The sequence below is a fragment of the Lissotriton helveticus genome, chromosome 7 (genome assembly GCF_964261635.1).
Source record: "Lissotriton helveticus chromosome 7, aLisHel1.1, whole genome shotgun sequence".
NCBI lineage: Eukaryota > Metazoa > Chordata > Amphibia > Caudata > Salamandridae > Lissotriton > Lissotriton helveticus.
Genome location: NC_136068.1, coordinates 173,959,576 through 173,987,105, shown reverse-complemented (window position 1 = coordinate 173,987,105; position 27,530 = coordinate 173,959,576). Strand labels below are relative to the sequence as shown.

Genomic DNA, 27,530 nt, shown 5'->3' with positions numbered 1-27,530 from the left:
GTGTGTCGAAGAACCATGCCCTGTGATTGTCCACGACCCTCAGCCGTGCCGGAAATAACATAGAGTACGGCATGTCCTTGTCCCGCAGGCTTTTCTTGACGTCGATAAAAGTCTTACGTCTTCGGGCCACCTCAGCTGTGTAATCAGGGAAGAACGCTATGGTGGAGTTCAGCACTTTGATTGGGGCGGAATTCCTGGCCGACTGGAGTATGGCATCCCGATCTCTGAAGTTAAAGAGTCTAGCCAGCACCGGCTGCAGTGCCGCCCCAGGTTTCGGCGTCCCCCCCGGGACTCTATGTGCCCTTTCGACTGAGAAGAATCGGGAGAGACCCTTCGGCTGCAGCTTTGTCGTGATGAGCTCCTCCACATACAAATCCATCGAGCGTTTGCCTTCAGATTCCGGAATGCCCAGGATGCGGACGTTGTTCCGTCGTGACCTCCCTTCTTGATCGTCCAGGCGGTCTTGTAGCTTTTTGGCAATCGCCTCCAATCGTTCAGTGGCCAACTGCAGCTCAGAGGTGTCCTCCACCAGCGATTTAGTGACCACCTCCACCTGGGCCACCCGCTCCGTCATTTTGTGGAAATCCGCCCTCAGCAGCCCAACATCAGTCGAGATTGCTCCCACTGTCGCCTGCACGCTCGTAAGCATCCTCATCAGGTCCTCTAAAGTCACTTTCTTGGTCCCCTCACCCACCGGACTCTTGCCCCCCGAGGGACGACTCTCGGCTAGAGGTGCGGCACTTTTTTCAAAGGCATATTTTTCCAGCTTCGCCTGTGCAGCTGCGCTCCTGTGACCTCTGTTTGCCATGACTTCAGGTCGTGAGCACGAGGGGGGCCGGTGCAGAGGATCCTCGTGACAGAAAATGGCGCTGAACGTGGAAGCGCTCCCACTCCTCCGGGTATGCTGCACCAGAGTGCTGTTGGGCAGGGGGCAGCGGTCAGGGTAGACTCCTCCGGCTCGCGAGGGCCCTTGAAGGACCCCGAAACTCAGGCTCCTGTGTCGTTCCAGGCGGCTGGCGTCGCCCCCGCCTCCTTTCTTTCGCGGCCAGAATCAGAGCCAGGCAGCTGCAGGCGCGGAGGCCTCAAAGATCCACCAAGCCTTGCGTCGCGGGTCAGGGGGGTGCTGCTTTCGCGCCCAAAAGTCCAGGACTCCGGCCCAGTGCCAGGAATTATCGCCACTCTCAGCCCCAGGGGTCAGGGGCACCTCACTCTCCCCCGCACTGCCAGGTTATCGCACCCTCCGTCACAGGACGCACTGTCCGCCGCCCGGCAGTCTGTTATGTACGTGCGGCCAGGCGCCCAACTGCCGCCGAGTATCAGCCCCACCGTTCACACAGGCAATGGCACACTTCGCTCCCGCTCTCCCCGTCCTGGCCTCGTACCTGCCGCCGAGCCGGTCACAGCGCACATGTGGAGCCTCCACGCCCCAGGGCAGTCGGACGTGCAGGAGGTCTACTCCGACGTGGAACCCTCGATCGCTATAGCGCAGCACTGGTGTGGGAGCTGCGGACACTTCTGTGGAGGGTCGGCACCCTCAGCACCTCCTTCCGTATAGCCTCCCGTCTCGCGGCTACTTCCGGGCGGGGGGCAGCGCTACGGCAGGCCGGTGCTTCCTTACCCGGCAGGGCCGTCACCGAAGCACTCCCGTCCCACCGGTAAACTGTGACCAATTTTAACCGGAGAAGCGCCGGCCGGCGTCGCTGAAGTGCCTCACGCCGAATCTTTCGCCGGTGGTACACTGGAGGCGGATTCTGTGTCGGATTAATGGCAAAGGAGCTGCCTCGGTGTGAGAGCGCTCTCTCTACGCAGCCATCGCTGTCGGCTCGTAGCCACGCCCCGTCTGGCAGCATTTTTAGTAACTTTTCATCTGTTTAATCTAGAAATAATGTGTTCCTGATACCTGCAAATTATGAGGCAGATGTCAAATTATGTGGCAAGTGCAGCAGGTACATATTGTGTTGAATATGCAGTTGTCACGGGGTTGCATAATACCAGTGAGCTTAGTTATAGCAGTGCACTGAGAGATAGCTGTTATGTTATGTTATGTTAATATCTATTTCTAGAGCGCACGTACACCCTTGGGTTTCATGGCGCTATTTATATGAGACACTAGACACAGTTCTAAGCGTAAGCCTGTTGGTAAAGCCACGTTTTTAAAGACTTTCGAAATGCCAAGAGATCATTGCTCTGGTTCTTGTATTATAATAGTTCAAGGCGAGATAGTCCTCCATGGCTTATGATAGCAGTGCGGCCTGTGCTATGGCAGCCTATTGTCAGACAGTAGCTCTATCTTTATTGTTATGCAGTGTATTGTGAGTAACGCTCCCTGTTTTCCATTTGTACGGATTTTTACAGATAAAAACAAACAGAAAACAATTTTTTTTCTGTTTGCATTAATTTTTTAAGGCAGATAAATATAGAAAATTGTGCTTCTTTGAGTGAACCTCTGTGCTGTCTTTCATGAATAATAGCCCTGCAGCTGAGCAGGTGGCAGCATGAAAAATGAAAAAACAGGATGAAATGTCCTTAAGTAATGGTATATGTCAACATGCATTTGTGGGATAATGCTAATATTGACCTGTGGATGTATTGGTATGTAATATTTGGTAGCTTAAATAGCGAAAACATGACAGACATCAAAGTATGAGTGTGCTTCTTACAGTTAAATTAATATGTAAATGTACAGTTTTACAAGTTAATTTATACACAAAACACTAAATAAATATGGATAATTACAGATAAAATGGCCCAAAAATAAATATGGATAAATAAAGACGGAAAAGTTAAAAAAAATAAATACCATAAAACTATGAGCCCTAATTGTGAGGTAGCAGAGCGGCCTGTGCTATGGCAGCCTATAGCAGTGCTGTCTTTATTATTAAGAGGTGCATTATGAGGTAGCAGAGCGGCCTGTGCTATGGCAGCCTATATCAGCGCTATCTGTATTATTAAGAGGTGCATTACGAGGTAGTAGTGCGGCCTGTGCTAAGGCTGCCTATAGCTGCGCTATCTTCATTATTGAGCAGTGTATTGTGAGGTAGCAGTGCGGCCTGTGCTATGGCAGTCTATAGCAGCGCTATCTTTATTATTAAGAGGTGTATTGTGTGGTAGCGGGCAGCACGTGCTATGGTAGCCTATAGCAGCGCTATCTTTATTATTGACCCCTTCGAGGCTGATGACGAGCTCAGCTCGTTATGAGTTTTACCTGCCGTGCGCTCATGACGAGCTGAGTTCGTCATGAACCGCGGGGTTTTTAAAACTTCAGCGCGCAGCGGGAACACCCGCCGCGCGCATGTGGTTAAGGGGGGTTTTGCAGCCTATAGCAGCGCTATATTTATTATTAAGTGGGGTATTGTGAGGTAGCAGTGCAGCCTGTACTATGGCAGCCTATTGTCAGACAATAGCGATATCTTTATTTTTAAGCGCTGTATTGTGAGGTAGCAGGCGGCGCGTGCTATGGCTGCCTATAACAGTGCTGTTTTTATTATTGAGCGGTGTATTGTGAGATAACATTGCGGCCTGTGCTATGGCAGCCTATAGCAGCGCTATCTTTATTATTAAGCGGTGTATTGTGAGGTATAGGCGGCGCGTGCTAAAACAGCCTACAGCAGTGCTATCTTTATTATTGATTAGTGTATTATGAGGTACCAGTACGGCCTGTGCTATGGCAGCCTATAGCAGCGCTATCTTTATTATTAAGTGGTGTATTGTGTAGTAGCGGAGCGTCCTGTGTCATAATTGTCTATCGCAAAACAGCAGCGTGCCCTACATTGATGCAGTGTGTTGTGGGGTTGAAGTGTGACTTCATTATTCCAGTGTTTTGTGAAGCAGCACTCTGGACTGTATTATAACAGTGTATTGTGAGGTAGCAATTTGGACTTATTATACCAGTGTGTGGGGGTAGCAGTTTGACCTGTATTATAGCAGTGTATTGTGAGGTAGCATTGTGACTTGTATAGTTACTGTGTAATTTAAGGTAGCAGTGTTACCAGTATTACAGCAGTGCAATGTAAGGTAGCAGTGTTACCAGTATTACAGCAGTGTAATGTAAGGTAGCAGTTTTACCAGTATTACAGCAATGTAATGTAAGGTAGCAGTGTTACCAGTATTACAGCAGTGTATCTTAAGGTAACAGTGTGACCTGTATTATAACGATTTATTGTGAGGAAGCGCCGTGAGCTGTATTATAACAGTGTATTTTGAGGTAGCAGTTTGACCTATATTACAGCAGTGTAATCTGAGGCAAAAGTGTTACCTGTAGTACAGCAGTGTTTTTGAGGTAACAGCGTGACCTGAATAATAACAGTTCATTGTGGGGTTGCAGTGTTACCAGTATTACAGCAGTGTAATGTAAGGTAGCAGTGTTACCAGTATTACAGCCGTGTATCTTGGGGTAGCGGTGTGACCTGTATTTCAGCAGTATATTGTAGGGTTACTGTGCAACCTGTATTATAACGGTGTATGGTGAGGTAGCAGTATGACCTGTATATCAGCAGTGTAATGTAAGGTAGCAGTGTTACCAGTATTACAGCATTGTATTTTGAGGTAGCAGTGTGACCTCTATTACAGCAGTGTATTTTGAGGTAGCGGTGTGACCTCTATTACAGCACTGTATTTTGAGGTAGCGGTGTGACCTCTATGACAGCAGTGTATTTTGAGGTAGCTGTGTGACCTGTATTACAGTAGTGTATTGTGAGGTAGTGGTGTGACCTCTATTACAGTAGTGTATTTTGATGTAGCAGTGTGACCTGTATTACAGCATAGTATTTTGAGGTAGCGGTGTGACCTCTATTAGAGCAGTGTATCTTGAGGTTGCAGTATGATCTGTATTATAACTGTGTATTTTGAGTTAGCAGTGTGGCCTCTATTACAGCATTGTAGTTTGAGGTAGCGGTGTGACCTCTATTACAGCATTGTATTTTTGAGGTAGCGGTGTGACCGCTATAACAGCCGTGTATTTTGAGGTAGTGGTGTGACCTCTATTGCAGCAGTGTATTTTGAGGTGGCAGTGTGACCTCTATTGCAGCAGTGTATTGTGAGGTAGCGGCGTGACCTCTATTGCAGCAGTGTATTTTGAGGTAGTGGTGTGACCTCTATTGCAGCAGTGTATTTTGAGGTGGCGGTGTGACCTCTATTGCAGCAGTGAATTGTGAGGTAGCGGTGTGACCTCTATTACAGCAGTGTATTTTGAGGTAGCAATGTGACCTCTATTACAGCAGTGTATTTTGAGCTAGCGTGTGAGCTCTATTACAGTATTGTATTTTGAGGTAGCGGTGTGAACTCTATTACAGCAGTGTATTTTGAGGTAGCGGTGTGACCTGTATTACAGCAGTGTATTTTGAGGTAGTGGTGTGACCTCTATTGCCAAGCGCGAGCAGAGCATCGGCGAGCGCGCACTTAGGACCCGGCCCCCCGGCCCTCCCTTGTCTAGATAGGGGCGGCCGGTCTGCCCCAATGGGCGACCGGCCGCTTAACCCTTCCGGGGTAGGAGGACGCACTTCCGGTGTGACAGAGGGCGGAGCCTGGTGACCTATTTAGGTTACAGGGGCAGGGACCCCGGCCTCTCCTTCCTCTGTCGCACCGGACCGGTGGCGGCCTCCCAGAAGCGTCTCCCTCCTACAGCCCCTTGTGCAGTTTTAAACTCCCAACCACCCGTCCCTTTAGCTCAGTGGATTGGAAGGGCGTGTTGCGGTAGAAAGACCTTGGAACAGTAAAATTGACCGACGGAATGGACGGGAGTCCGCCTTGCGTACTCCCTAGGCCAGCACTGAGGGGGGAGATGGTAAGCTCTCCGCTGTGAAATAGGGCCCCGGCTGGAGAGGCTAGGGCGACAGGTTACGAGCCTCCTGGGTTTCTCGTCAGCCTGGTGATCGGAGGGTGGGCCCCTGGAGAAGGCGGACAAGGATCAGAGGTTGGGGGTCCACTCCTCATGGGGCGCAGGTGGGTTCCACCTCGCGTGGATGCACGGCTTGGAAGAAGGGAGCTGGAAGCCCCCTTAGTGCTGGAGGATTAGAATCTTAATCCGGCGGAAGAAGATCAGGAAGTCAAGAATAAAATTGCGTTGATAACTGTATATAATGAATTTTGAAATGCCTTTGTCATGTTTATGAAATGTCAAAATATTAAACATGGCCGTTTTACACCCACACAAATCTCTGTTGTTGATTTCAAGTGGGTTGTCAGGTTACAAGGAGGGAGCGGGGAGCATGCTGGGGGATCCGGGTCCTATGCAGCAGTGTATTGTGAGGTAGTGGTGTGACCTCTATTGCAGCAGTGTATTGTGAGGTAGCGGTGTGACCTCTATTACAGCAGTGTATTTTGAGGTTGCAATGTGACCTCTATTACAGCAGTGTATTTTGAGCTAGCGTGTGAGCTCTATACAGTATTGTATTTTGAGGTAGCTGTGTGACCTCTATTACAGCAGTGTATTTTGAGGTAGAGGTGTGACCTCTATTGCATCAGTGTATTTTGAGGTAGAGGTGTGACCTCTATTACAGCAGTGTATTTTGAGGTAGCGGTGTGACCTGTATTACAGCAGTGTATTTTGAGGTAGCGGTGTGACCTCTTTTACAGCAGTGTAGTTTGAGGTAGTGGTGTGATCTCTACGATTCAGAAAAGGGGGTGGTGATGAACAGAGTGTCTGAATTAAGCAGACCACTCTTACCCAGTCCAAAGATCAGGGCTTGATCCATCACCGTTATTTATCTCACTGCCCCATCCCAGCTCAGAACCTGGCTATATGCAAATTAGTCTGTCCCTGGCCCAGTGCATCATGGGAACAGGGCAGACCAAACTACCAAGCCAATTCTTCACCAGAAAGGAGACAAGCTACCGGGGACCGGTTTCTGGCATTTCAGCCTCTTCGGCCCGGCTTGCTTGAATCCTGATGGAGCAGTGAGAAAGGGACTCATGTCTGAGTATACCCTGCCACACCTATAGTGGCCAAAAACGATTCAGAAAAGGGGGTGGTGATGAACAGAGTGTCTGAATTAAGCAGACCACTCTTACCCAGTCCAAAGATCAGGGCTTGATCCATCACCGTTATTTATCTCACTGCCCCATCCCAGCTCAGAACCTGGCTATATGCAAATTAGTCTGTCCCTGGCCCAGTGCATCATGGGAACAGGGCAGACCAAACTACCAAGCCAATTCTTCACCAGAAAGGAGACAAGCTACCGGGGACCGGTTTCTGGCATTTCAGCCTCTTCGGCCCGGCTTGCTTGAATCCTGATGGAGCAGTGAGAAAGGGACTCATGTCTGAGTATACCCTGCCACACCTATAGTGGCCAAAAACGATTCAGAAAAGGGGGTGGTGATGAACAGAGTGTCTGAATTAAGCAGACCACTCTTACCCAGTCCAAAGATCAGGGCTTGATCCATCACCGTTATTTATCTCACTGCCCCATCCCAGCTCAGAACCTGGCTATATGCAAATTAGTCTGTCCCTGGCCCAGTGCATCATGGGAACAGGGCAGACCAAACTACCAAGCCAATTCTTCACCAGAAAGGAGACAAGCTACCGGGGACCGGTTTCTGGCATTTCAGCCTCTTCGGCCCGGCTTGCTTGAATCCTGATGGAGCAGTGAGAAAGGGACTCATGTCTGAGTATACCCTGCCACACCTATAGTGGCCAAAAACGATTCAGAAAAGGGGGTGGTGATGAACAGAGTGTCTGAATTAAGCAGACCACTCTTACCCAGTCCAAAGATCAGGGCTTGATCCATCACCGTTATTTATCTCACTGCCCCATCCCAGCTCAGAACCTGGCTATATGCAAATTAGTCTGTCCCTGGCCCAGTGCATCATGGGAACAGGGCAGACCAAACTACCAAGCCAATTCTTCACCAGAAAGGAGACAAGCTACCGGGGACCGGTTTCTGGCATTTCAGCCTCTTCGGCCCGGCTTGCTTGAATCCTGATGGAGCAGTGAGAAAGGGACTCATGTCTGAGTATACCCTGCCACACCTATAGTGGCCAAAAACGATTCAGAAAAGGGGGTGGTGATGAACAGAGTGTCTGAATTAAGCAGACCACTCTTACCCAGTCCAAAGATCAGGGCTTGATCCATCACCGTTATTTATCTCACTGCCCCATCCCAGCTCAGAACCTGGCTATATGCAAATTAGTCTGTCCCTGGCCCAGTGCATCATGGGAACAGGGCAGACCAAACTACCAAGCCAATTCTTCACCAGAAAGGAGACAAGCTACCGGGGACCGGTTTCTGGCATTTCAGCCTCTTCGGCCCGGCTTGCTTGAATCCTGATGGAGCAGTGAGAAAGGGACTCATGTCTGAGTATACCCTGCCACACCTATAGTGGCCAAAAACGATTCAGAAAAGGGGGTGGTGATGAACAGAGTGTCTGAATTAAGCAGACCACTCTTACCCAGTCCAAAGATCAGGGCTTGATCCATCACCGTTATTTATCTCACTGCCCCATCCCAGCTCAGAACCTGGCTATATGCAAATTAGTCTGTCCCTCGCCCAGTGCATCATGGGAACAGGGCAGACCAAACTACCAAGCCAATTCTTCACCAGAAAGGAGACAAGCTACCGGGGACCGGTTTCTGGCATTTCAGCCTCTTCGGCCCGGCTTGCTTGAATCCTGATGGAGCAGTGAGAAAGGGACTCATGTCTGAGTATACCCTGCCACACCTATAGTGGCCAAAAACGATTCAGAAAAGGGGGTGGTGATGAACAGAGTGTCTGAATTAAGCAGACCACTCTTACCCAGTCCAAAGATCAGGGCTTGATCCATCACCGTTATTTATCTCACTGCCCCATCCCAGCTCAGAACCTGGCTATATGCAAATTAGTCTGTCCCTGGCCCAGTGCATCATGGGAACAGGGCAGACCAAACTACCAAGCCAATTCTTCACCAGAAAGGAGACAAGCTACCGGGGACCGGTTTCTGGCATTTCAGCCTCTTCGGCCCGGCTTGCTTGAATCCTGATGGAGCAGTGAGAAAGGGACTCATGTCTGAGTATACCCTGCCACACCTATAGTGGCCAAAAACGATTCAGAAAAGGGGGTGGTGATGAACAGAGTGTCTGAATTAAGCAGACCACTCTTACCCAGTCCAAAGATCAGGGCTTGATCCATCACCGTTATTTATCTCACTGCCCCATCCCAGCTCAGAACCTGGCTATATGCAAATTAGTCTGTCCCTGGCCCAGTGCATCATGGGAACAGGGCAGACCAAACTACCAAGCCAATTCTTCACCAGAAAGGAGACAAGCTACCGGGGACCGGTTTCTGGCATTTCAGCCTCTTCGGCCCGGCTTGCTTGAATCCTGATGGAGCAGTGAGGAAGGGACTCATGTCTGAGTATACCCTGCCACACCTATAGTGGCCAAAAACGATTCAGAAAAGGGGGTGGTGATGAACAAGGGAATACTCTGTCCATCACCACCCCCTTTACTGTATCGTTTTGGCCACCATAAGCGTGGAAGGGTATGCTCGGATGCGAGTCCCTTGCTCACTGCACCATCAGGATTCAAGCAAGCCGGGCCGAAGACGGCTGTAATGCCAGAAACCGGTCCCCGGAAGCTTGTTTCCTTTCTAGTGAAGAATTGGCTTGGTAGTTTTGGTCTGCCCTGTTCCCATGATGCACTGGGCCAGGGACAGACTAATTTGCATATAGCCAGGTTCTGAACTGGGATGGTGCAGTGAGCTAAAAAACGGTGATGGATCAAGCCCTGATCTGTGACTGGGTAGGAGTGTTCTGCATTAATTGGGAATACTCTGTCCATCACCACCCCCTTTACTGTATCGTTTTGGCCACCATAAGCGTGGAAGGGTATGCTCGGATGCGAGTCCCTTGCTCACTGCACCATCAGGATTCAAGCAAGCCGGGCCGAAGACGGCTGTAATGCCAGAAACCGGTCCCCGGAAGCTTGTTTCCTTTCTAGTGAAGAATTGGCTTGGTAGTTTTGGTCTGCCCTGTTCCCATGATGCACTGGGCCAGGGACAGACTAATTTGCATATAGCCAGGTTCTGAACTGGGATGGTGCAGTGAGCTAAAAAACGGTGATGGATCAAGCCCTGATCTGTGACTGGGTAGGAGTGTTCTGCATTAATTGGGAATACTCTGTCCATCACCACCCCCTTTACTGTATCGTTTTGGCCACCATAAGCGTGGAAGGGTATGCTCGGATGCGAGTCCCTTGCTCACTGCACCATCAGGATTCAAGCAAGCCGGGCCGAAGACGGCTGTAATGCCAGAAACCGGTCCCCGGAAGCTTGTTTCCTTTCTAGTGAAGAATTGGCTTGGTAGTTTTGGTCTGCCCTGTTCCCATGATGCACTGGGCCAGGGACAGACTAATTTGCATATAGCCAGGTTCTGAACTGGGATGGTGCAGTGAGCTAAAAAACGGTGATGGATCAAGCCCTGATCTGTGACTGGGTAGGAGTGTTCTGCATTATTTGGGAATACTCTGTCCATCACCACCCCCTTTACTGTATCGTTTTGGCCACCATAAGCGTGGAAGGGTATGCTCGGATGCGAGTCCCTTGCTCACTGCACCATCAGGATTCAAGCAAGCCGGGCCGAAGACGGCTGTAATGCCAGAAACCGGTCCCCGGAAGCTTGTTTCCTTTCTAGTGAAGAATTGGCTTGGTAGTTTTGGTCTGCCCTGTTCCCATGATGCACTGGGCCAGGGACAGACTAATTTGCATATAGCCAGGTTCTGAACTGGGATGGTGCAGTGAGCTAAAAAACGGTGATGGATCAAGCCCTGATCTGTGACTGGGTAGGAGTGTTCTGCATTAATTGGGAATACTCTGTCCATCACCACCCCCTTTACTGTATCGTTTTGGCCACCATAAGCGTGGAAGGGTATGCTCGGATGCGAGTCCCTTGCTCACTGCACCATCAGGATTCAAGCAAGCCGGGCCGAAGACGGCTGTAATGCCAGAAACCGGTCCCCGGAAGCTTGTTTCCTTTCTAGTGAAGAATTGGCTTGGTAGTTTTGGTCTGCCCTGTTCCCATGATGCACTGGGCCAGGGACAGACTAATTTGCATATAGCCAGGTTCTGAACTGGGATGGTGCAGTGAGCTAAAAAAACGGTGATGGATCAAGCCCTGATCTGTGACTGGGTAGGAGTGTTCTGCATTAATTGGGAATACTCTGTCCATCACCACCCCCTTTACTGTATCGTTTTGGCCACCATAAGCGTGGAAGGGTATGCTCGGATGCGAGTCCCTTGCTCACTGCACCATCAGGATTCAAGCAAGCCGGGCCGAAGACGGCTGTAATGCCAGAAACCGGTCCCCGGAAGCTTGTTTCCTTTCTAGTGAAGAATTGGCTTGGTAGTTTTGGTCTGCCCTGTTCCCATGATGCACTGGGCCAGGGACAGACTAATTTGCATATAGCCAGGTTCTGAACTGGGATGGTGCAGTGAGCTAAAAAACGGTGATGGATCAAGCCCTGATCTGTGACTGGGTAGGAGTGTTCTGCATTAATTGGGAATACTCTGTCCATCACCACCCCCTTTACTGTATCGTTTTGGCCACCATAAGCGTGGAAGGGTATGCTCGGATGCGAGTCCCTTGCTCACTGCACCATCAGGATTCAAGCAAGCCGGGCCGAAGACGGCTGTAATGCCAGAAACCGGTCCCCGGAAGCTTGTTTCCTTTCTAGTGAAGAATTGGCTTGGTAGTTTTGGTCTGCCCTGTTCCCATGATGCACTGGGCCAGGGACAGACTAATTTGCATATAGCCAGGTTCTGAACTGGGATGGTGCAGTGAGCTAAAAAACGGTGATGGATCAAGCCCTGATCTGTGACTGGGTAGGAGTGTTCTGCATTAATTGGGAATACTCTGTCCATCACCACCCCCTTTACTGTATCGTTTTGGCCACCATAAGCGTGGAAGGGTATGCTCGGATGCGAGTCCCTTGCTCACTGCACCATCAGGATTCAAGCAAGCCGGGCCGAAGACGGCTGTAATGCCAGAAACCGGTCCCCGGAAGCTTGTTTCCTTTCTAGTGAAGAATTGGCTTGGTAGTTTTGGTCTGCCCTGTTCCCATGATGCACTGGGCCAGGGACAGACTAATTTGCATATAGCCAGGTTCTGAACTGGGATGGTGCAGTGAGCTAAAAAACGGTGATGGATCAAGCCCTGATCTGTGACTGGGTAGGAGTGTTCTGCATTAATTGGGAATACTCTGTCCATCACCACCCCCTTTACTGTATCGTTTTGGCCACCATAAGCGTGGAAGGGTATGCTCGGATGCGAGTCCCTTGCTCACTGCACCATCAGGATTCAAGCAAGCCGGGCCGAAGACGGCTGTAATGCCAGAAACCGGTCCCCGGAAGCTTGTTTCCTTTCTAGTGAAGAATTGGCTTGGTAGTTTTGGTCTGCCCTGTTCCCATGATGCACTGGGCCAGGGACAGACTAATTTGCATATAGCCAGGTTCTGAACTGGGATGGTGCAGTGAGCTAAAAAACGGTGATGGATCAAGCCCTGATCTGTGACTGGGTAGGAGTGTTCTGCATTAATTGGGAATACTCTGTCCATCACCACCCCCTTTACTGTATAGTGGTGTGATCTCTATACATCAGTGTATTTTGAGGTAGCGGTGTGACCTCTTTTACAGCAGTGTATTTTGAGGTAGCGGTGTGATCTCTATTGCAGCAGTGTATTTTGAGGTAGCGGTTACAGCAGTGTATTTTGAGGTAGCGGTGTGACCTGTATTACAGCAGTGTATTTTGAGGTAGCGGTGTGACCTCTTTTACAGCAGTGTAGTTTGAGGTAGTGGTGTGATCTCTATACATCAGTGTATTTTGAGGTAGCGGTGTGACCTCTTTTACAGCAGTGTATTTTGAGGTAGCGGTGTGATCTCTATTGCAGCAGTGTATTTTGAGGTAGCGGTTACAGCAGTGTATTTTGAGGTAGCTGTGTGACCTCTTTTACAGCAGTGTATTTTGAGGTAGCGGTCTGACCTCTTTTACAGCAGTGTATTTTGAGGTAGCGGTGTGACCTCTATTATAGCAGTGTATTTTGAGGTAGCGGTGTGACCTCTATTATAGCAGTGTATTTTGAGGTAGTGGTGTGACCTGTTACAGCAGTGTAACGTGAGGTAGAAGTGTGAGCTTCTATGGTGTTAATTAAAAACCCATGTTTCCAGTGATATGCTGTTTTTACAGCGCTTGCGTTAAATAAAGCACAGCGCTCATAAGCTTGTATGATCACGTTTTACTAGGCGCTTGAAATGGCTACTCGTTAAATTAGCCCGGGGAGGATGAAAGCCTGCGCTGTGCCGATCACGACCCAAACCCGAGGGCCGCAAACACCACCAGACCTCAGCAGCCCTATTTCGCCCCAGTGCTTATCTTTGGGGCAGGGAATGAATAAAGACCTTGATGGAAAAAAATCATTGGGACTGCGTAAAAACCCAAGGCTACCTCGGAAAGCGATAGGGCAGAAGCCGACCCCCTGGAACAAAGCGTCCCCATCCCGGTGCCCGGCCTATCTCCCTCTCATCTCCCTGGCCGATAATTGCAGGAAGTTTTGGGAGGTCCGCCTCCCAGCTGTTGCCTCCCATAATGAATGACCTCCAGTCCCCGGGCCGCGGGAGCGCGCGTCTGGGGAGGGGGCGGCGGCGCGGAGAGATGGGCCGCCCGTCAGGGAGAAGGGGAAGAAGGGCCCTTCAGTTCCCGAGAAACCGGACACCGAGCAGGCGGCGGCCCGAGAGCTCCTGAGCAGCGCGTGAGAACGGCGAGCGTCCAGGCCAGCGCTGCGAAGCCAGGGAGAGGCGCCTTTACCCGAGTCCCACGAGGTGCGCACCAGGTAAGGCAAACAGCCCGCACTCTGACGTGTTTACCTTTCAGCTCATTCACTCCGGCGTGTTTACCTTTCGGCTAAAGCTCACCCCCGGCTGTGTGCACATCACAGTTAAATACTTCACATGACGAGCCGTTGTTTTTAAATTTAGAGGAACGCAGAGCTGCTATCTGCAAATCTACTAATTCCGAAGAAAAACTGTAAATCAGTGCGTGTTTTTATAGTTTTCCAGGTTCACCTTTTTTTTTTCTTTTTGCATCATGCGTTTTGCATACCGGTGTTGTGAGTGGCACGTAAACCTTTATCTGGATAATAAAATATGTGTTGCTGGTGCCGTTTGCAGTTTATATTGTAATCGATGCCGAAGGGAAGAAACGTAATGTCGCACCATGTTTAAATTATTTCACCTGCACCTTTTATCGAACTTTTTTTTTTTACATTTGTATCTAATTACCCGTTCTTGTGTTGCCTAGATATCAGTAGTTGCTCGTAATCCTAAGGAAAAAACATTAAAAAGGCTGTGTGTGCAAACTCTAGTGCAGCTTTCTTTTCACGATTTACCTCAAATAAATTTGACATTAAATTATATTTTTTAATTAGAAGCTCTGTAGTACTGAATCTTTTTTAATATTTGTAACTGTGTTCATCAAATATTCACTTTATATTTCTCATGCTCCTATATTTAACATAAGTATTCATTTAAACAAAAAAAAATATGAATACATATTTGTTCGTGTTCCTCTTTAGGATTACGTATATTTAAAAAAAAATCAAATTTCTCTTTAATCTGCTTGGAAGTGCCATCTAATTATTTCGCAATCACATTAGTGGGGCTCTTTTCCCCCCACACACAATAGACCAGTCTCACCGCCTACCTGGTGGGTGCTCCGCTGTAACTTGATTAAATTAAGTAATCGTGCTGAATGAAGGGGATCGCAATTTTATGGCTGCTTGAGCAGCACCTGAACTGGCTCGCCTGCCCACACACGGCGAGGGGGGCAGTGCCAGGGGCCGGGGCTGTGAGAAGGGACGGGGCGAGCCTCGGTGCGTCGGCTGCTCACACGTACCTGCCGGAGGCTGCCAAGCGCGCGAGCGAGGGCGCGCCACGCACCGGAGTGAGTATGGATGGGGGTCTGAAGCGCTCAATGTTTACATCATTTCGACATTTGTTGCGAGTTCGCCTGGTGTTAGTGAAGCTCAGCGCTCGCTGTTCGGCCTCTTGGCGCTATATGCAGACGGCACTTTGATATCTTATGTAATACTTTACACTGGTGTACAGTCGGCGATCTCGCAAAGGCCCTAGTCCGGCGTGACTAATTTGCTTTCTATGCATTTATTATTGCCATTTGATGTTATGCCGAAATAGTGCCTGGAAGCGCAGAGCGCTTTGGAGACTACCTTTTTTTTTAAATAACAGGTATATCTTAAACATTAGGGGGCAGATTTATGAAGGCCTTGCGCCGCCGGTGCGTCATTTTTAACGTTGGAAAAAGTGACGCACCGGCGGTGCCTGGCCTTCATAAATCTGCCCCTAGGTACTGTACACAGCACATTAGTGTAGTTTAATTTGGATAGAACACCATACAATAGTTTGTTTATGGACTGCTTACCTTTTGCAATTTAATTGGAGGCCCAGGAAGATAGGACGATTTGAGCAGCGTAAACCGATTTGTTTTATCAGGTGCCAACAACCAAGGTGCGCAGGTTCTAAAGCCAACAACCCAACTGCATTCTGGTAGTTGTAGTTGTTTTTTTCGATTATGAATCACAGAAGGCGGAGAATGAATTTGGGGTGGTGAGCTGTGTGGACGTGATATGGTAAAAGACTGCATTTAAGGAGCCCACTTTTTGCGAGACCACGAATCAAAGACACAGGGCGCTTAAGTTGTTCTGTGTGTGTGTGAAAGGTCCCCCCTGACGGGTCATTTATTGTTTTTACACTTCAGTTCTTGTGGGCATGGATTCATGATGAGAAATGGAGACCCCAAAGCCTTCAGTGCAAGGCGACCTGATATTAAAGAGGCGATGCTCACTGGCCATCATCTCGCACCTGACAATGTAGCAACATGAGATCACCAAATATAATTCATTTGCCGAGGATCACACAAAGTATTTAAGTATGGATGGCTGGAGGAGAACCTTGGTCACCTAGTTACATATGAACTAATAACACCACCAGATCAAATTTGCCATGTATGTCCAGAGAGCATAATTATGTTAACTAACTACTTAATTATAGCAGGTCCCATATTTTGGAAAGTAAACTGGCCTCTCCCGGGTCACGTGCAATCCGGTCCTGCCTGGCCTTCTTGATATGGATTCACGGGTACTCTGGGTAAAGTCGACCACCCTCCCTATGCAGTATCTTATTGGGAAATTACGGAGAATGCAGAATGGTTGCTGTGTGAAAAACTGCACTTTTTTTTTTAATTATATAGCGCAAACTCAACTCAAAGACATCGAAGCGCTTTACATGACGAGCACCAGTTAAGTAACACAAGGGCACATTCATTTTTGGTACTCACAGGGAGAATAAGTGATTTGCTCAGAATCCCAGGAAGGATTTGGAGCCGATGGCGAGGCTGGAACTTAGTTTCCCAGCATCAAAGTCGACAACTCTAGCCGTTAGGCCACAACCTCTCCACATTTGTCTGAGGTGTAAGACACGTTCAGGAAAGCTTGAAATGTTCTCTGTCTCACTGAGGAAGGTGGACGAGGCAGACTCCAGTTCAAGCATAGAAGTATTTTACTGGTCAGCCCCTTCTGGTTTTTATTTACCAAACCACACACATCGAAACCCAGGCTGGAGCCCATTATTATAATGTTTCAACAATATTGCTGCATGATGTGATGTTATCAGTTCAAAATTCTTCTCCGTTCTTCTTGTCACATTTGATTTGATACTAAGGTTTCTACAGTGCGAATACTGGAGCACTGGCCTGGTTTGGTTGCAACGTGCCTGCCTCATCGGTAAAGCAAGCTAGGCTCAGTTGTGGCTCCGAACAACCCTGCTTGGTATGGCCTGTTGAGATGCGGTGATACGTGCAGCGCCTGCACGCTTCTGTGACGTTGCTACTGTGTAGCGCTTTTTGCTCCCACAAGGTTATCTCATATAACGACTGGGTGAAGTGGAGGAAAGATAAGAACATGGAAACCAGGACGGTTGGAACTAAATATTGTGATCTCATAGTTAGGAATTGTAGGGCTAATGTGATGATATCACATCATTCAGCACTCTTTCATTTTATAACACAATCTCACTCTTACTAGCAGTTAAGACCATAATGCCATATTTATGTATGTAGTGTGTGTAGTAAATTTCTTTGCACACAACAAATGCACGTACCTGTGCTTTGTGTCTCTAAAGTAGCAAGAACGTGGGCAGCGAATGCAGGAGTATCTGTTGGAACCTTTTTGGGGTTCCAACCAGGGCCGGACTGGCCATAGCGGGCACCGGGCAATCCCCCGGTGTGCCGCTAGGGTGGGGGTCGGTTTTGGGCCCCTGAGGGCCGTTTTTGCAGCATAGCTGCCAAATCGGCCCTGTACCAAAATCGGCCGAAAACCGGCCCTAGCAAAGAGCTCGGCGGCACCCCCATCCCCCCCGGGCGAGGGAGGGGGCGGCCGATCACTTTGCCAGGGCCGGTTGTGGTTCCCAGTCCGGCCCTGGTTTCAACCCAAGACCAGACTCAAACCTCAGGTTGCAACCCTTGGGCACCACTTTAAACCAGCCCAGAGAAAGAGCAGTAGAGCCGGCGAACACAACCCGCAAGGCAACAACAGCCAAAGCCTTTGCTTCTCGTTATGAAGCTGTCAATGGTGACTCCACGAGCAGCTGATCCCAACAAGCTAATTTAGCAAAGCTAGCTCTGCCCCATTTTGAAAATTCCTTTTTGTGTTGTCAGCATTGGCGGCGAATCAGAGGAGGCCATTTGTCGCTTGGAGGCACAAGTTGAAAGGCGGAGTTGGCTGAGGTCTGCTTTGAGGTACTCAACATGTAACGGACAAATGAATGTTGTTGGTGGTCTTAGCTTCAGCCTCCAGATTTGGTGCATCAATATCAAACATAACTGCTCTAAGAAGGCGGCTTCTTTAAAAGTCGCCATCCGAGTAGGGTATGGCCATTTAAGTCAACAATAGACATGACATTGTTTTTAGATGAAGTTTTGTGCTGTACCATTTTTCTGCCCTGCTCGTCACACTAAGATGTGCCGTTAAGGGCAAGGACTTCTAGTATAAGCTCAAGGACATTTGGGTCGATTGAGAGGATATGGTCTTTCAGCAAGCAGGGCAATGGGTAACCTAATGGGCTTTCCCACCTGCCCTCAATATCTATATATAGATATCAGTGGGCAAAATAAAGTACAGTTCCCAGTTCTCAGGGCTGGACTGGCTGGCGTGTTTTGGTGTGCTGCCGAGCTGGGGGCTAATTTCACTGTGATGGGGCTGATTTCGTTGATGGAGACCTGCGTGTGTTTCGAAATAAAGCAAAACAAATTTATTTCAGCACACGCTGGTCCCCCATCAACAAAATCAGCCCCCAGCTCTGCAGCACACCAAAATGCCCGGTAGCCAGTCCGGCCCTGCCAATTCTCCCCACGTCCAGCATCGCTTGAGGGAACATACAATATGCAGATGTAACTTCATGACAGGGTCCAGGGACATTTACTGGCTTCATACATGATGTGATCTAAAACATTTTATAAGTATGTACAGTTGAAGTTATGCTCATTATTGTTTGAAACTGGGAATCTAAAGGGAATTTCTATTAGCCACTTGAACAGAATTGCGTGATTACAGGTAAATGTTGATTAGAAGAACATACAGGGTTTAGAGCACACCTGCTACTTAAAATTGGTTGACTTTCATGTCATATTAATTCGCCTGCTTCTTATTCATATCCCAGCTTGTCAGTCTTGTGTTTGTCTCGCCTGTGGAGCATTGCCTCTTCACCAGCACTTTTGATTGGCTTGCTTCTGTGCCTCCAGTGCGCTCTTTTCAAGCACTACTTTTTTCTTTTCGGGTGAGCACTCCATGAACATGCTTGATTTATTCAGCTGTCTCCATCATGTACTTGTGTCCCACCGCACTCAGTGTTGCTCTCTTGTCTGTGTGAGTCTCCCCACCCTTTCCATGTTGCACTTGCCCTCCTGTCCTCCCCCCATTGCTCTTTCACCCATGCGCTTCTCCCCGTCCACTCCATGTTGCTTTCCTGCCAATTGCTTCTCCTTCCTCCCTCTGCCCTCTATTTTGCTTTCCTTACCCACATCCTCCTTTCTCACCCTTTGCTTCTCGTCCTCACCACGTAGTTCCCCATTGCCTGCTCGTGCATGTACTTATCCCTCAATCACTCCATGTTGCTCTCTCGTCTCGTCTCTCGTCATTTTTTTCCTCCCCACCACACGTGCTCTCTGTGTTGCTTCTGTCCCCCTGCAGGGTCATGTATTGCGTTGACGCTGTGTTTCTCCCTCTCTCCCCCATGTTGTTTCCATACACCCACATTTTAAAAACATTTTTAGATTTTTTTTCTTTTTTGTTACTGATCCAACTTGGATCAGTAAGTAAACTGAAAACAAGCACCAACATATTTTAAGGTCGCGAATGGGCAGCGCATGTGCTGCCCTCAGAGGCATGCTGTATTCAAGTATGGAATTGAAGCTCCACCCACTCTCTGTCCATATTTTTCATTGGCTCGTGTCATTGTCCTTTGTAAATGCTGGCTTCTGATTTGATAGCCTTTTTAGTCCCTGCTTAGTACCACTATGTCTTGATTTGTAGCCTCCCATGAGAACTGGCCCTATTACTTCTGTTGTTAAACGGTATGTCTTAATTAGTCTGTAGTTACCAGCAACAGGGGCAGCCCTAAGACCTGAACCGGGGGCAAAATAAAGATATTTAGTCTGTAAGCACGATTTTCTTTAAATAGTTTCTCCTACTGCAGTCACGAACTGCTTTCCTGCAACGTTCAGCGCGCCATGCGTTCTTTTCCCTTTCCAAGCAGCCCGGTACAATGGCGGTTGCTTCTTTGAAATGAAATAGGTCTCGCATTTACAAGAGTTTGAGCTATTGGCATTCCGCATCCGGAAACACATCGAAGCGTTCGCCATTGAGCACACCGGGAGAACAGGTCTCCCTCCGCTTGGATTTATCGGATCCAAGTCTGCCCCCGTGTCCACTTTTGGATACCAGGAGAGCACTCCTTTTCACCACCGTCCATACTTACTACTCTTGCCCCATACCGGGCCATTTAATTTTTTACCGGTGTTAGCAGATTTGCTCTTGCCACAAACCGACAGCCCTGAAGAGTCACATCTTTAACACGGTGTGACGAAACACATGTCAGCTGGTTTGTTGGCTTGCACTGACCAGATTGAAATATAAACTTGTTTTCACATGAAAATTGATTGTTGATTTCCATCATTTATCAAATAATTTTTTGTTACATACATTCGGTTCTGACACCAGAACCTCAAACTCTAAAGCATGTGCACAGGACTCCGTTTCACTTATGTAGTGTGGATCTTCTTCCACACACTTGCAAGGGTTGTTTCTTCTTCTGAGTTTGTTCCACCTGACCTGTTTTCACCGCAACTTTATGATACATTGCTGTTTGGACCTTACAAACTTACATGCTTGGGCGCCATCACTTCCTGTACCTAAGCCAAACCCATCACTGTTACTCATATTGTAAATGACAATGCCTTTTATTTATGCGTTAATTATCAAAACATAAATAAAAGGCATTGTCATTTACAATGCAAATGGCTTAAACTCTCGCAAATGCATTGCAAATGCTTGTTTTTAGGTGCTTGCACTCGTGGTGCGAGCGCCTACAAAATGACACGAGCGACCTTGTTAAAGCCCTTTTTTTAAATTATTTAGCCATGCTGAACATCATCCCAAATGCTGTGCACCGTGCTAAAAAAATTGACACAGCTAATAGGTCTTAAGGGCAAAACCAATGCTTGCTACAGAAAGGGCTTTCACCGTGATGAGACTTATTCATTATGTCTGGAAATCAGCCCAGCCCCTCTCCCAAATTGCATTTTTAGCTATGGTTGTTTTGAGTCTTTGAGAAGTTGGCTCTGCCATCTTATACAAGAAGTTCAAACCTCAGCCATAGCTGGTCACAAGAACTGCTACGGAAGTTTTTAAAATGCACTTTTACCATTACTCTAGCCCTAAAGAAATAAAAGAAAATGCCACAGCTGGGGCACTTGTGCCAAAAAAAAATACAAATTGATAAATTACTCTCAGAGAATGCATTTGTAATAAGTTTGATGAAACAAACATTGTTAGCAAAATGTTTAGGGCTATACACTGTTTTGGTCCACCAAAAGTTTCAGATTGTTAACTGTGTTTAGACCAGAAACAGTTTTGGACCATTACATTGTTTTGGATTTTCTACAGTTTTAGACCGTTAACTTTTCTGGACCATCAAGGGTTTTGACTCTTAACTGTTTTGGGTTATACCAACAGTTTAAGACCGATATCCATTTTGGACTAGCAGCAGGTTTGAACCATTAACCTCATCGCTGCTGCCGACGTTCAACGGACGTCGCGTGCACTACCTCGGTAGTGCTGCGCATGTCCGTTGAACGTCGCGGCCCCGCCCGCGCAATAGAATGTTCCGCACTAGCGCAGAACGTTCAATGCAGGCAAGGGGTTAAACAAACTTCTGTTTGATTCTGAGCAGTTATGGACTATGAACTGCGTTGGACTGCGCCTGCCTTGTTTGGGGAATTATCTGTTTATTAACATGAATATAAGATGATGAATCACTTTAGTTGAAATCTGGCATGTCAGAATTATTGTTTAAAAAGCTGCAGCCAAAAGTATAATACCAGTTTCCATCGTGACCTTTGTGAAATCACAATTTTTGTTTTGCATATTTTGTAATCATTTTGACTGAGCGTTCAAATCGAGCCTACATCATATGATATTTGTTTTCACAACTAGGCCAAGACATTTTAAATAATCAGTCATGTGCGATCTCAAGACAGGTGTTCTATATACTTTTAAGTAGTGTGAAATATTCTGAAAAATGAAAAATGAAGAAAAAAAAAGAATTAAAAAAAGTTTTACAAAATCCATGCGCTCTCTCATCATGTTGAATGATTCAGCTGTTAGATATACAGGTTTTATTCGGAAGTACATTTTACAGAAGTTGCTGACTAGGTTGTATGATAGAACCCGCATACCTTTACAACGCAGTCACTACCCTGACTCCGAAAATACCACATGTTACTTTACCAAGCAGGTCATTACAACAACTTACCTTAGGGGTGGCTGGACTTTGGAATAGTATAAATTACTGTTTCAACTCAAGTCTACGCAACAGTAGGGAAGATGTTGGACTTAAGAATCCAACGCCAGTCGAACAACGCGCCCCCTAAAGCAAGTAGCTGTTATAACTTGTGTGGTAAAGTAACACGTGGTAACGTCGCAGTCTGGGTAGTGACTGCATTGAAAACGCAAGTCGCTTTTGTGACTGCGAGGTAAAGGATGTTTCCCTGCTGAATTCTAATTGTGTGAAAATCACATCATTTGTTGTAGTTCCCTCACCACGGTTCTGGCACTGTCATGGGAATGGCCATTTTTTCCACTGCCAAGAGTAATTTACGAATACAGAAGTTGTGTATGCTTTGGATAAGGTATGTATATGTAGATCACGCCTCCAGATGCATACCTTTAGATGTTCCTGGCTTCTGCCAAGTCTTGACTGGCTGCATTTTCCATTGCTCACCTTTGCTTTACAATGTTCAATGTATTGTTAGCTATGTAGGGCACTGCCTCTCAGCCATTACTATGGAACAATGGCGTGCCCAAGAATCTTTCTTATTTTCTCAACAGCGTGTTACACCGGTGCGATTTTTATATGCAACTATTATTTTGTATTTAAATTTGTTTTGTTAAAATTCATGTTCTAAAACTAACAAGCCTTGCAGCACTGGGCTTTTTGTAGCCCACATTCAGATCCCTTTCCACTTTGATATATATTGAGACCAGTTAATTTGACCTCTTAAAATGTTAGTTCATCAGTTGTGAGACGTTCCCTCTTTTGTGCACTGCCTACATTTACTGCCCGGCCAATGTCTGGAGCTGAAGTAGAAAGCCCTCTCACCTGCATTACATTTGCAGTGAAAGGCAACAAGAAGACGACAGTCCATGACCTTGGTCCGCTGAGCAGTTATGCCTGAACATGTGCCCAAGATGGAAGTAAAATGCCATTAGTGGGTGTTTGAAGGAATCTAGTTTCTATCCTAGACAAAATATAAGTATTACTTTACTGTTCCCTCTCACTTACACTGTTTTATGGTCTGGGCTCTCTAATTATAGAAGGATGAATGGATTCAGGAAAGAAACGCCCACGGGCAATGCTGCCATGTCAATCCTTCTCCCATTTTGAAGTGGGTATAATCTGCTGAAATATCCTTCATGTTGTGTGGTGGACTTTCCACTCTCGTGCAGTAAGTACTTTGTGCTGAAATGGCTGCTATCATGAACAGAATGTGAGAACTGTTTTTTCAGATCTAATGTTAGCTAAGACCATTTGACTCTGTTAGAATTCTATGGGGGAACATCCTTTACAACGCAACTTTTACAACGAAGTACCTTTACGACGCAACTATTACAACGCAACTTTTACAACGTCTTGCGCTGGGGGGGCGCTCTAGGATAGGGAATAGTTTCCAACACCTTCCCTACTATCCGCTGGGACTGGAGTTGGAATAGTAAATTAAACTATTCACTATCCAGCGCCCCCCAACGCAAGTCGTTGTAACGACTTGCGTTGTAAAACTTGCATCGTAAAGGCATGCGTTGTAATAGCATGCGTTGTAACGTCATACATCCAATTCTATGCATTATATATTTACTTAGAGGTGCTTTCTGCCAGCCCTCTTTACCGACTGGCATTTTGTGTCATTCACATTTATCTTCCGCCTTATATAGTATGCTTTATGGGGCAGCAGGGCAGCCCACTTCAGCCATTGGCTGACTTCACTGTGAGTGACTGCATTCTGTCCTTTCACAAGAAACACCTCCATACACAAAGTAGTTCTGTTAAGTGCCAGAGCCTCAACAACAGCAATGGCTGCTTTTTTCCGACCAAAAGATATTATTACTTTTAGCCATTTTAAACAATCAACAAGAGCCTGGTTTCCCTCAAAATAACAGTCTGGAAAGAACATAACAAAACAACCATTGACAAATCCCAGAAAGCTTACAGACAGTGTCCTATTTATTGGCTTTGCCAGCGCTTGTTTGGATTTAGGAAGTACATTTGCTCATCAGTGCTGAGGATGTTTTATGTTGAGTTACTCTGTGTGCAGTGCTTTATTAGCTAAAAAAAAAAGAAGTGATGGAGGCAAAAGGTTTTCTTAAGAGTCCCTTTACGTTTGGCACTTCCGAGTGAATGGTTTGCCAAACACCAGGCAACCTAGTTTGATTATTCTATCTCATGCCTCTTTCTTCCCCAATCCCACACTTCCTGTCTCTTTATCTTACTCTTGCTGATTCTTTTAACCTACCCTATCTCCAGTTGTTACTGTTTTTCTATCTTTCTCTTCCCCCTTCCACCCATTTTCTGCCTCTATCTCTTGCTCTGCGTCAAAGTCTAATGATGAAAAGTAAATCCCAACTTGTTCCCATCACCTGAACACTGGTACAAATTAAGCACTTGTTTTATGGTGTTTGTTGGTAGCATCCTAGCATGCCACTGAGCTGGTGATTATATGTCACTGGTTTGTCAGGATGGATGACAGTGTCTTAACGTCCCTACTGATGTGTCACATAAGTGATCAAACAAGGTATTAATTGAAAGCAAACCCAGAAAGCTGTAATATGGCAATTGATGATGATTATTATTATTATTATTATTTAATGGGAGAGGATGTAGCCTAACGGCTAGAGCAGTCGACGTCGAAGATGGGGATCCGGGTTCGAGTGTCGGCAGGGCCGATTAATATCCTGTGATTCTGGCTAATCTTTTAATCTTCTCGTGGCTAACAAAAATTAATGTGTTCATCTGTAATACAACTGGTGCTCATTTAAAGCGCTCTGATATCTTCGGGTTGAGTTTGCGGCATATACAACTCTAAAAATAAATAAATAATAATAGGAACAGTCTATTAGTTACCAGATATTACTATCACTAATGACTTTAAAAGTATGTAATGCTGATATAGTCTTACTGTGATGCAAACCTGCCCACTATCTTTTGTGTACGCTTGTTTGCAGCAGACACATTCACCTGCTGAGCTGTCCTGGCTGTGAATGTTCATAGTTTTGCAAAGCAGAACATAGTAGACATCAAATATGGTGTCCGAGGCACTAATCTCTTGGGAGGGTGGACAGTGTATTACAAGGCTCCGCCCTCTGGAAAGCATTTCCACTTCCCTTCAACATGAACCCAACCATGTGACTCTCAGAGGTCTTTGAAGACCCACCTGTTCAAGGTCTGCTTGTGGTTCTTGGGTTTCTGAGCTACTCATTGGTGGATCCCATCCACCCCCAACCTCCTTCGCTCAACCTTTGCCTTTCCTCAGTGCTCAGCATTGGCTGGCAATCCAGCAGTACAAGTGCTCCACAAATAACAACCCTTGGCAAAGTCTGTGGATCTGGCATGCAGTTTGATTCTTAGCTAAAACATAAAAAAGCCTGCTCTTATAAAAAAATAAAACAAGCACGGGCAATGTTAATAGGTCTGCCAAGTCAGGGCGGTGCAACCGGTGCAGCTGCACCTGGCACGGACTTTGGTGGGTGGTGCTGTGTTTAAAAATAACTTATGGGTTTAAAAGCATGTGAACTTCCTTGTGCGTCCAGCAATTTCAGGCAACACTAACAATTTCAAGTATACAGTGTACCTTTGGGATGTAAAATAGTCCCTCCTGCATTACAATGCTGGCCAATAGCATGAGGTGAGGGAACAATGCCATGAGGAGGGAACAATCACTCCTCATGGCATAAATGAATTGCACTTTACGTATATTTTTAAGTATTAGTACAATAGTTGTTGAGGAAGTATGTTGACCTGAAAAGAAATAAAATTAAATAAATGAGGCAAACCAGGGTAAAGGAGGTAAAAGTTTATTTACCATAAAATGATATGGAGTGCACTGTTCATTGTGTTAGCCATATCATTACATATGCATTGTTTTACATAAACATGTTGCTCACCTTGTAGGGTGCAGAGGTCATGCCCTTGTGCTGAATGTACCCCGGGGTGCAGCACCTACGAACGTGTACAATGAGCCAAAATATATTTGAATCTTATTATTTTGCTCTGTGATTTCTTCCCACGTTCAGCAATTAGAAGCCGCATTCGTGAAGCGATCATGAAAAGCGCTTAGAGGGCATCTCCGAAGCGCTTGAGCTGGTTTCCCTCGCCTCATAGTATCTAAGCAGCATGGAATAAACAAAACAGAGAAAGCCAGTGAGAGCACAATGAACCGATGACAAAGTAGGGCCAGCAGGAAGGTTTGATGATCTCAAAATTATAAAACCAAATAATGTGAGTAATAAAGCACAATCAATCAAAGAAGAGCTAATGGCACCCTAGAACTATGATGTCATTAGGGTGCATTAAAAAGGCTCATTTTTAGCATCTGCTCGCCTTTGGTGAAAAGAGACGTTGGGTGGACACCCAGGAAAGCGCATGGACAGGACATCCCTGGTCCTGGAGAACTGCTCACCGTAGATGCAGGAGGATTGCAGTCGTAGAGCAGCTTTTGCCGGAGGCTGCAGGTGGTGGGCGCCAGCACCCATTTTTGGCTCTGACACATCATCAGAGTTGGACTCAGACAGTGGTTAATTTAAAAAAAAAAAAATACGTGCCAGGACTCTCGTCAGGAGTCAGCTTGCACCATCCCATTTCTCTTGCTTGTGCCACCTAAAACCGAGTCGACTACTAACCATGAAAGTGGGGAGAGGATGTGGCCTAATGGCCAGAGCTGCTATCTTTCGAGTTGGGTAATCAGGCTCGAGTCTCAGCGTCTGCTCAACATCATGTGATTCTGGGCAAATCACTTAATCTCCCTGTGCCTACCATAAATGAATGTGAATGTGGTCTTAACTGGGGCTCATGAAAAGCACCAGTGTTGATGATTTAATGCCAGTGCTGAGCACCGGAACCCACCGGCTCAAATTAAACACTGGACCCAGAGCTAGAACGAAAAAGGGAGAAAGAAAGAGGAAGAGAAAGATAGGAGAGGCATGGATAAAACAATTCTGCAAGAGTGAGAAGAAGAGACAGGAAGGGTGGAGTGGTGGAAGAAAGAGGCAAGAGATAAAGTCATGACTAGTCAACCTTGGGCTTCGGCACCACTGGCGTCACCACGGCAAGGACTCGCTCTTCACTTGATTGCCCCAGTCACCCCGATATTGGAGAACCCCATGTCTTGCTCTGAGAATTTCTTGAAGGTTGCAGCATCTACCAAATGTACAGGCATTTATGGTGTTTTTTCTGTTGATTTACTGTAAGCCATTCGTGCACTCCTAATAGCTTAACTTTTTTGCTTCCCCAAAGGAAGCCCCTGAAATATTTCCCTTCCACTTCACATTAAGGCCTCGGCTACTTCCCTCTGGTATGAAAAGCGCACACACAAAATTCTAAGCTCTAAGGTATCATCTGGAAAGACAAAAATTGCTGGTTGGAGAAGTTTTGAACATGGCAGTTAGCAGATCCCAGAATTCATTGAGGCAGGGTCGGTGTGAAAGGGTCTCAAGCAGAGCTTTATGTGAGATGA

The 27,530-nt window shown here is 46.9% G+C and overlaps 1 protein-coding gene across 3 annotated transcripts in view; it reads left to right on the top strand.

Annotated features, from left to right (window-relative positions):
- Window positions 1–27,530, top strand: part of EYA2 (EYA transcriptional coactivator and phosphatase 2) — a 309,526-nt gene that overhangs the window by 86,525 nt on the left and 195,471 nt on the right. The window contains exon 1 of one of the 3 annotated variants that reach the window (XM_078651877.1): window positions 13,638–13,780. The exons of 1 other annotated variant lie outside the window; for it this stretch is intronic. The gene's annotated coding sequence lies outside the window, so the exon portion shown is untranslated. Of the gene's footprint in view, window positions 1–13,637; window positions 13,792–27,530 lie in introns of those variants that run through there. One more of the 3 variants, XM_078651876.1, reaches the window with a different exon arrangement.